A 10988-nucleotide genomic window follows, 5' to 3' on the forward strand; every position below is an offset into this window, starting at 1 on the left:
AGTTTTATTATGTTTTCATAGGTGTTACTGAAAAATTTATATTTTTGGATTCTACTTTGAGTTGTTGTGTTTTATGATGATTTCAGGTAAATTCTGACTAAAATTGAGGAGTTTTGGAAAAGTCTGATTCAGAGACAGAGAAAGGACTGCAGATGCTGTTAGATTCTGACCTCCATGCACTTGAAGGAGCATTTCTGGTGCTACAGAAGTCCAAATGGCGCGCTCTCAATGGCATTGGAAAGCTAACATCCAGGGCTTTCCCGAAATATTAGTAGTTCATACTTATCTCTAGAATTGAAGGTCTAAAACTGGCGTTCAACGCCAGCTACCAACCCCATTCCTGGCGTTGGACGCCCAAAAGGGAGTAGCTGGCATCCAACGCCCAAAAGGGAAGCAAGGTGGGCCCAAGAAGTGGATTTTCGCACTATCAACCTAGTCTATCTTATTTTTTGTAATTCTTAGTCATTAGATTAGTATTTAAGGAGGAGATCACCCATGTTTATGATCTTCTTCCTCCTCCATTCGAACATTACACTATTTTCTGTAAAAGCATGAGCAACTAAACCTCCTAAGTTAGGGTTAGGAGCTCTGTTGATTCTCATGGATTAATAATATTACTGTTCTATTTCAATATGCGTGTGATTCTATTCTCTTGTGCAATTTCGTTCTTCGTCTCATGAATTGAGGATGACCCGTGACAATCATCCTTGTTCTACATGGGTTCCATGTGAGTCCTGCCCGGATAGCATTGAACCAAAAGCTAGAGAATGCATTGAGGATTCCAAAAGCGTGCCTGGGCGACTTTGGATATGTGACATATAATTCCATTGACCGTGGGTTACTGAGGTTTCTGTGGCATCAAGGCTAGAGTATGAGAAGCAACGTTCGCTGATTTGGAAGATCCGACCTTGTTTATGGCGTTTTGAGTAGGATCACGAAGGGGAGTGGATTTCTTAGGTCTTCACCTTCGACTATGGTGGGAAGCCATGAGTTAACTTGATGAGGATGCTACATGAGTTGCTCGGATATGGTGGAATGCTATGGTTCAGAAGAGACTAACTTGATGAGGATGCTACATGAGTTAGTCAATTACGGCTGCAATTGAATGAATCGTTCATTGTTGAAGACTTGAAGTAGACAGTAAGAAAAGTTAATCCGGAAAGAATACGCATCTCCGAAGCCTTAACTAATTATCCATCATTGCTTTTAAACTAATCTAGTATATCGTTCTTATTATTTCGTTTATGCTTTTAAACAAACAACTAACTTTTCTAATCGTCTGACTAAGATTTACAAGATAGCCATTGCTTGCTCAATCCAACAATCTCTGTGGGATCGACCCTCACTCACCTGAGGTATTACTTGGATGACCCAGTGCACTTGCCGGTTAAATTGTGCGGAGTTCAATTTTGCGCACCACTTCTTCTTTTTTAATCAACTTTTCTTACTGTCCACTTCAATAATAGATGAATCATTCCATGGCAAACTGTAAGTGATTAACGCCGGGGCTAGTGGTCATTAATCTCCTCTGCTTCAGATCACATGCCAGTGCTAATGGTCATCCAATCTGAACGAGGGTGAAACTCTATCAATTCAATCCTTAGTGATCCTACTCAAAATGCCACAGACAAGGTCGGATCTTCCGGATCAGAGAATGAAGCTTTATGATTCTAGTCTAAACCACAAAGGCCCTAATCACCCCGTACCTCGGCTGAACAGATGTTCCCATGTCCCCAACGAAGTCGTGGATTAGCCGTCTAAGAGATTTATAATCAAGCTTGTGAATGAAGAAAATGGGTCATACTCAGGTTCCACCCGATTTCATTAGTTTGAAGAATGAAGATACATATTAGAATGGAATCAAACATAGATTGAAATAGAAATAGTAATATTATTAATCCATGAGAATCAGCAGAACTCCTAACATTAACCTAGGAGATTTAGTTGCTCATAGCTTACAGAAAATGATAGTAGTAACGTGTCAGTGCTTCTCCCCTTCCTGGGAGGCATGATCCTCAGGAGGAAGGAAGTTTCTTATTTATAATCAAATACTAGACCTAAAAGATGTTACTATTAATTAAAAATCACAAAAATGTGATAATCTAAGCTAAAGGGTGCGAAAATCCACTTCTGGGCCCACTTGGTGAGTGTTTGGGCTGAGCTTGGGGTGAATTCATGTGCTTGGACTCCTCTTGAGGCATTGGACATTGCTCCCTTTTGGGCGTCCAAACACCATCTTGGTCCGTCTGGGGCGTCCAAACGCCAGGCAGGGGGTTAGATGGGCGTTCAACGCCCGTTTTGGGCCATCATTTCCAAAGATAGGTATGGACCATTATATATTGTTGGAAAGCCCCGGATGTTAGATTTTCAATTCCGTTAAAAGCACATCATTTGAACCTCTGTAGTTCCAGATATGCTCATTTGAATGCACGAAGGTCAAAATCTGATAGCATCTGCAGTCCTTTCTCTGTCTCTGAATCAGGCTTTTTCAAAACTTGCCAGAATCACCCAAAAATCACCTAAAATTATAGGAAAATCACAAAAACTCAAAGTAGTATCCAAAAAGTATTTTTTGCACTAAAACCTATTAAAACATAATAAAACTTAAACAAATGTACTAAATATACTAAGGAAACAATGCCCAAAAGCGTATAAAATATCCGCTCATCAGTATTTTTCTTTGTTTGATTTCAAAAATTTTTAAGTTTGGTGTCTTTTAGTGTTTGTCTTTTTAAATTTTTCAAAATCCAAATTTCAAATTTCAAATTTTCTTGTTATCTTATTCAAAATCCAATTTCAAATTTTAAGTTTGGTGTCTTATTAGTTATCTTTTTTTATCTTTTCAAAACTTTATCTTATCTTAATTCAAATTCAATTTTCAAAATTCAACATTTAAAATTCAAAATTCAAAATTCAAAAAATTGAATTTCACAATCTTTTAAATCTTTTCAAATCTTATCTTTCCTTATTTAATTTTCAAGATCTTCTTTTGACTTTCCCTTTTTAAAGTTCAAATTTTTAAAATCAAATCTTTTATCTTATTCTAACTATGAAATTCAAAATTTAAATTTTAAATTTTAACAATATTTTGTCAGTTTTAAATTCAAATTTTGAATTTCAAAATCCTTGTTGAAACTTTAAATTTTAAAAATTCAATTTTGGTATCTCACTAAGAGCCCTCTATACTGTGATATAGAGACTCCCATTTCTTTCGTGCTTGTTGTCTGTTTATGCAGGAACAAGAAGAGTTCACTATAGACCCAATTAGGAATGCACAACCCAGAAGAACTTTGGGGTCTTATACATCTCCCACTCCAGACTTCTAAGAAGCATCTGTACTTTTCCATCTGATCAATTGCCACGCTTCATCTGCAGTCTTGTACTTTTTTAGAGAACCATTACTTGCACCATCCAATGTAGTCTTATCTCGAGGCTTCATGCCTTGAGTGAAGTACCTGATCAATACTAACTTGTCAATCATGTGATGGGGGCACGCGTCCAGAAGATTCTTAAAGCGCTCCCAATACTCATAAAGTGTCTCTGATTCGCCTTGAATAATGCAAGAGATCTCTTTTCTTAGTCTATCTGTAACTTCAGCTGGAAAGTATTTTTCCAAAAATTCTCTCCTGAGTGTATCCCAGTTAGTAACGGTCGCTTCAGGTTGAGTGTAGTACCACTCTCTCGCCTTTCCCTCAAGAGAAAACGGGAAGGCGGTTAGCAGAATAGAAGTTTCATCTGCACCATGATGCCTAACAATAGAACAGGCTGTCTGAAAATCCCTGAGATGCTTGATAGGTTCCTAAGCAGATAAGCCATAAAACTTGGGCATCAAGTTGATTAGCACGGTCTTCAGTTCAAAATCTGCAGCCAGATTTGGGTGTCGCATGGTGCACGAAATCGTGATCGTTCATTCCTTGGTAACGGCGCTAAAAATTTAATACGCACGTTCTTAATCTTAGTTCTTCTTCACAATCTCGTACAACTAACCAGCAAATGTACTGGTCATCCAAGTAATAAACCTTACGTGAGTAAGGGTCGATCCCACGGAGATTGTCGGCTTGAAGCAAGCTATGGTCACCTTATAAATCTCAGTCAGGCGGATTTAAATGGTTATAGAGTTTTAATAATTAAAAGATAATTAAAATATAAAATAAGATAGAAATACTTATGTAATTCATTGGTGAAAGTTTTAGATAAGCATATGGAGATGCTTTTGTTCCTTCTGAACCTCTACTTTCCTACTGCTTTCATCCAATCATTCATACTCCTTTCCATGGCAAGTTGTATATTGGGCATCACCGTTGTCAATGGCTACATCCCGTCCTCTCAGTGAAAATGGTCCAAATGCGCTGTCACTGCACGGCTAATCATCTGTCGGTTCTCGATCATGCTAGAATAGGATTCAGTAATCCTTTTGCGTCTGTCGCTACGCCCAGCACTTGCGAATTTGAAGCTCGTCACAGCCATCCCTTCCCAGATCCTACTCGGAATACCACAGACAAGGTTTAGACTTTCTGGATCTCAAGAATGGCTGCCAATAATTCTAGCCTATACCACGAAGACTCTGATCATAAATCAGGAGGCTAAGAGATATGCATTCAAGCTTGCTTTCATGTAGAACGGAAGTGTTTCTCAGGCACGCGTTCATAAGTGAGAATGGTGATGAGCGTCACATAATCATCACACTCATCATGTTCTTGGGTGCGAATGAATATCTTAGAATAAGAATAATCTTGAATTGAATAGAAAAACAGTAGTACTTTGCATTAATTCATGAGGAACAGCAGAGCTCCACACCTTAATCTATGTGGTGTAGAAACTCCACCGTTGAAAATACATAAGTAAAAATAGGGTAGACATGGCCGAGTGGCCAGCCTCCCACGGAGGTCTAGAGATCTAGAAATGATTAAAAGATAATCCAAAGATGTAAATACAATGGTAAAAGTCCTATTTATACTAAACTAGTTACTAGGGTTTACAGAAATGAGTAAATAATGCAGAAATCCACTTCCGGGCCCACTTGGTGTGTGCTTGGGCTGAGCGTTGAAGATTTCACGTGTAGAGGTCTTCCTTGGATTTGAACGCCAGTTTGTAACTTGTTTCTGGCGTTTAACTCTGCTTTGCAACTTGTTTCTGGCGTTTAACGGCAGAATAGGGCAAAAAGCTGGCGTTGAACGCCAGTTTGCATCGTCTAAACTCGAGCAAAGTATAAACTATTATATATTGCTGGAAAGCCCTGGATGTCTACTTTCCAACGCAATTGAGAGCGCACCATTTTGGTTTCTGTAGCTCCAGAAAATCTACTTTGAGTGCAGGGAGGTCAGAATCCAACAGCATCTGCAGTCATTCTTCAGCCTCTGAATTAGATTTTTGCTCAAGTCCCTCAATTTCAGCCAGAAATTACCTGAAATCATAAAAAACACACAAACTCATAGTAAAGTCCAGAAATGTGATTTTTATTAAAAACTAATAAAAATATACTAAAAACTAATCAAATCATACTAAAAACTATGTAAAAACAATGCCAAAAAGCGTATAAATTATCCGCTCATCATAACACCAAACCTAAATTGTTGCTTGTCCCCAAGCAACTGAAAATCAAATAGGATAAAAAAGAAGATAATATACTATAAATTCCAAATATCAATGAAACTTAGCTCCAATCAGATGAGCGGGACTAGTAGCTTTTTTGCCTCTGAACAGTTTTGGCATCTCACTTAATTCATTGAAGTTCAGAATGATTGGCATTTATAGGAACTTAGAATTTAGATAGTGTTATTGATTCTTCTAGTTCAGTATGTTGATTCTTGAACACAGCTACTTTATGAGTCTTGGCCGTGGCCCTAAGCACTTTGTTTTTCAGTATTACCACCAGATACATAAATGCCACAGACACATAACTGAGTGAACCTTTTCAGATTGTGACTCAGCTTTGCTAGAGTCCCCAGTTAGAGGTATCCAGGGTTCTTAAGCACACTCTTTTTTTTGCTTTGGACCTTGACTTTAAATGCTCAGTCTCAAGCTTTTGGCTTGACACCTTCACGCCACAAGCACATGGTTAGGGACAGCTTGGTTTAGCCGCTTAGGCCAGGATTTTATTCCTTTGGGCCCTCCTATCCACTGATGCTCAAAGCCTTGGATCCTTTTTATTACCTTTGCCTTTTAGTTTAAAGGGTTACTGGCTTTTTGCTCTTGCCTTTTGGTTTAAAGAGCTCTTGGCTTTTTCTGCTTGCTTTTTCTTTTTCTTTCTTTTTTTTCGCCATTTTTCTTTTCTTTTTTTTTCGCAAGCTTTTGTATTCACTGCTTTTTCTTGCTTCAAGAATCAATTTTATGATTTTTCAGATTATCAATAACATTTCTCCTTTTTCCTCATTCTTCTAAGAGCCAACAATTTTAACATTCATAAACAACAGATTCAAAAGATATATGCACTGTTCAAGTATTCATTCAGAAAACAAAAAGTATTGTCACCACATCAAAATAATTAAACTAGTTTCAAGGATGAATTCGAAATCATGTACTTCTTGTTCTTTTGTGATTAAAACATTTTTCATTTAAGAGAGGTGATGGATTCATAGGACATTCATAGCTTTAGGACATAGATACTTAAACACTAATGATCATATAGTAAAGACACGAACATAAATAAAACATAAGGCTCAAAAACCAAAAAACAGGAAAATAAGAACAAGGAGATTAAGGAACGGGTCCACCTTAGTGAGGGTGGCGTCTTCCTCTTCTTGAAGAACCAATGGTGCTCTTGAGCTCCTCTATGTCTCTTCCTTGCCTTTGTTGCTTCATCCCTAGTGATTTTGGTGCTCCTATCCTTAGTTGCTCCCAATAGTTGTTTGGAGAAAAATGTATCCCTCGAGGTATCTCAGGGATTTCTTGGTGAGGGAATTCCTCATGCTCTTGTTGAGGTCCATGAGTGGGCTCTCTTGTTGTGCAGTCAAATGCTCTACTACTGAGCTATGGATCCTTGAGATGAATTTCTACATCTCCCATGACTCGGAGGTGGAAGCTTTTGTCTTTCCTTTCCTCTTTCTAGAGGTTTCTCCGGCCTTAGGTGCCGTTAATGGTTATGGAAAAATAAAAAACAATGCTTTTACCACACCAAACTTAAAAGGTTTGCTCGTCTCCGAGCAAAAGAAGAAAGGAAGTAGTAGAAGAAGAAGAAAATGGAGGAGATTGAGGTAGAAGGTGCATTTAGCCAAGGGGGAGAAGTGGTGGTTGTATTGTGTGAAAATGGAGTAGTGTTAAGGGGTTTATATAGGGGTGGGGGGAGGGTAGGTTTCGGCCATTAGGGTTGGATTTGGGAGGGAAAAGAATTTGAATTTTGGAGGTAGGTGGGGTTTATGGGGAAGAGTGGATGGATGTGAGTGGTTAAGGGTATTTGGGGAAGAGAGTTATGAAAAGGTGTGAAGAGGAGAGAAGAAGAGGTGGGATAGGTGGGGATTCTGTGGGGTTCACAGATCCAGAGGGGTCAAGGATTTAACATCCCTGCTCCACGTAGGTGTACAAAACGCCCTTAGAATGCAAGTCTGGCGTTAAACGCCAGCTTGCTGCTTGTTTCTGGCGTTTAACGCCACTTCCATGCTCTGTTCTGGCGTTAAACGCCAGTCTGGTGCTTGTTTCTGGTGTTTAACGCCAGCTTGATGCTTCTTTCTGGCGTTAAACGCCAGTTTGATGCTTCTTACTGGCGTTTAAACGCCAGTAAGCTCTTCCTCCAGGGTGAGCTATTTTTAATGCTATTTTTCATTCTGTTTTTGATTTTTTAGTAGTTTTTGTGACTTCACATGATCATCAACCTAAAAAAACATAAAATAGAAATGGAAAATAATTAAATATAGTTAAATAACATTGGGTTGCCTCCCAACAAGCGCTTCTTTAATGTCAATAGCTTGACAGTGAGCTCTCATGGAGCCTCACAGATATTCAGAGCATTGTTGGGACCTCCCAACACCAAACTTAGAGTTTGAATGTGGGGGTTCAAAACCAAACTTAGAGTTTGACTGTGGGGACTTTGGTTGACTCTGCAGTGAGAGAAGCTTTTCATGCTTCCTCTCCATGGTTACAGAAGGAGATCCTTGAGTTTTAAACACAAGGTTGTCCTCATTTAGTTGAAGGACCAACTCTCCTCTGTCCACATCAATCACAGCTTTTGCTGTGGCTAGGAAGGGTCTTCCAAGGATGATGGATTCATCTTCATCCTTCCCAGTGTCTAGGATTATGAAATCATCAGGGATGTAAAGGCTTTCAATCTTTACTAACAAGTGCTCTACTAATCCATAAGCCTGTTTCATTGATTTGTCTGCCATCTCTAGTGAGATTCTTGCAGCTTGTACCTCAAAGATTCCCAGTTTCTCCATTACAGAGAGTGGCATGAGGTTTATCCCTGACCCAAGGTCACACAGAGCCTCCTCAAAGGTCATGGTGCCTATGGTACAAGGTATGAAGAACTTTCCGGGATCCGGTTTCTTCTGAGGCAATGTCTGCCTTATCAATGCACTCAGTTCATTGGTGAACAAGGGGGTTCATCCTCCCAAGTATCATTACCAAATAAACTAGCATTATACTTCATGATGGTTCCTAGATACTTAGCAACCTGCTCTTCACTGATGTCTTCATCCTCTTCAGAGGAAGAATAGTCATCAGAGCTCATGAATGGTAAAAGAAGGTTCAATGGAATCTCTATGGTCTCTAGATGAGTCTCAGATTCCTTTGGTTCCTCAAAGGGAAACTCCTTATAGGTCAATGGACGTCCCAAGAGGTCTTCCTCACTAGGATTCACGTCCTTCTCCTCCTCTCTGGGTTCGGCCACACCAAGTAAGGTTATGACCTTGCACTCTCTTTTTCGATTCTCTTCTGTATTGCTTGGGAGAGTACTAGGAGGAGTTTCAGTGACTCTTTTACTCAGCTGGCCCACTTGTGCCTCCAAATTTCTAATGGAGGACCTTGTTTCATTCATAAAACTTAAAGTGGCCTTAGATAGATCAGAGACTATATTTGCTAAGCTAGATGGATTCTGCTCAGAATTTTCTGTCTGTTGCAGAGAGGATGATGGAAAAGGCTTACTATTGCTAAACCTGTTTCTTCCACCATTATTAAAGCCTTGTTGAGGCTTTTGTTGATCCTTCTATGAGAAATTTGGATGATTTCTCCATGAGGGATTATAGGTGTTTCCATAGGGTTCTCAGGATCATAAGCTTCTTCTTCAGAAGATGCTTCTTTAGTACTGTTGGATGCAGCTTGCAATTCATTCAGACTCTGAGAAATCATATTGACTTGCTGAGTCAATATTTTATTCTGAGCCAATATGGCATTCAGAGTATCATTTTCAAGAACTCTCTTCCTCTGAGGCGTCCCATTACTCACAGGATTCCTTTCAGAAGTGTACATGAACTGGTTATTTGCAACCATGTCAATGAGTTCCTAAGCTTCTGCATGCGTTTTCTTTAGGTGAATGGATCCACCTGCAGAATGGTCCAATGACATCTTTGATAATTTAGACAGACCATCATAAAATATATCCAGGATGGTCCATTCTGAAAGCATGTCAGAAGGACACTTTTTGGTCAGTTGCTTGTATCTCTCCCAAGCTTCATAGAGGGATTCACCTTCTTTCTGTTTGAAGGTTTGAACATCCACTCTAAGCTTGCTAAGCTTTTGAGGAGGAAAGAACTTGGCTAAGAAAGTCGTGACCAGCTTATCCCAAGAGTTCAGGCTATCTTTAGGTTGAGAGTCCAACCATATTCTAGCTCTGTCTCTTACAGCAAATGGGAAAAGCATAAGCCTGTAGACCTCAGGATCAACCCCATTGGTCTTAACGGTATCACAGATTTGCAAGAATTCAGTTAAGAACTGAAAAGGATCTTCTGATGGAAGTCCATGAAACTTGCAATTCTGTTGCATCAGATAAACTAATTGAGGCTTTAGCTCAAAATTGTTTGCTCCAATGGCAGGGATTGAGATGCTTCTTCCATGTAAGTTGAAATTTGGTGCAGCAAAGTCACCAAGCATCTTCCTTGCATCTCCACCATTATTATTATTTTCAGCCATGTCTACTTCTTTTTCAAAAATTTCTGTCAAATTTTCTCCAGAGAGTTGTGCTTTAGCTTTCCTTAGCTTCTTCTTCAGAGTCCTTTCAGGTTCAGGATCAGCTTCAACAAGAATGTTCTTATCCTTGTTCCTGCTCATATGAAAAAGAAGAGAACAGAAAAGAAAATATGGAATCCTCTATGTCACAGTATAGATATTCCTTATATGAGTATAAGAAGAGAAGGATGGAAGAAAGAAAAGATAAGAATTCGAACACAGAGGAGAAGAGTTGGTTCGAATTTTTGAGTAGAAGAGAAGTGTTAGTAGATAAATAAATAGAAGGAGATGAGAGAGAGGAAAATTCGAAAATTAAAAATAAAATGAAAAATATTTTTTTGTTTTTAAATTCGAAATTTAAGATGGAAAATTAAATTAAAATTTAAGACAATTAGTTAATTAAAACAAATTTTGAAAAAGGGGTTAGTAATTTTCGAAAATAAGAGAGAGAAAAGTAGTTAGGTGGTTTTGAAAGAGATATGATTGAAATAGTAAATTTTTAAAATCAAACAAAAAGTTAAGTGGTTAATTGAAAAAGATTTGAAAATCAATTTTGAAAAGATAAGAGGTTAGAAAAGATTTTGAAATTGATTTTGAAAAAGATGTGATTGAAATTTATTTTGAGAAAAGATTTGAAAAAAAATTTTAAAAAGATTTGATTTTGAAAATTAAAGTTGATTACTTGACTAACAAGAAACAAAAATTTAAAGATTGAACCTTTCTTACTAGGCAAGTAACAAACTTAAAATTTTTTGAATCAATCACATTAATTGATAGCATTAATTTCGAAAATATGAAATAGAAATAAGAAAAAGATTTTGAAAATAAATTTTGAAAATTTTGAAATTATGAAAGAAAAAATGAAAAAGATTTGATATTTGAAAAAGATTTGA

The 10988-nt window shown here is 38.0% G+C and overlaps 2 non-coding genes across 2 annotated transcripts; both read left to right on the forward strand.

Moving 5' to 3' along the window:
* Nucleotides 1–3475: 3475 nt before the first annotated feature.
* On the forward strand, nucleotides 3476–3583 carry LOC148574255 (small nucleolar RNA R71). Its single transcript, XR_015906388.1, has one exon. It is a non-coding gene; the product is annotated as a small nucleolar RNA R71 (small nucleolar RNA).
* A 5966-nt stretch (nucleotides 3584–9549) lies between these two features.
* LOC148574256 (small nucleolar RNA R71) lies at nucleotides 9550–9657 on the forward strand. The gene has a single exon (XR_015906868.1). It is a non-coding gene; the product is annotated as a small nucleolar RNA R71 (small nucleolar RNA).
* The last annotated feature ends 1331 nt before the right edge of the window (nucleotides 9658–10988 follow it).

Source organism: Arachis ipaensis, chromosome B2, assembly GCF_059453495.1.
Source record: "Arachis ipaensis isolate K30076 ecotype BB chromosome B2, ASM5945349v1, whole genome shotgun sequence".
In the NCBI taxonomy this organism is placed as follows: Eukaryota; Viridiplantae; Streptophyta; class Magnoliopsida; order Fabales; family Fabaceae; genus Arachis; species Arachis ipaensis.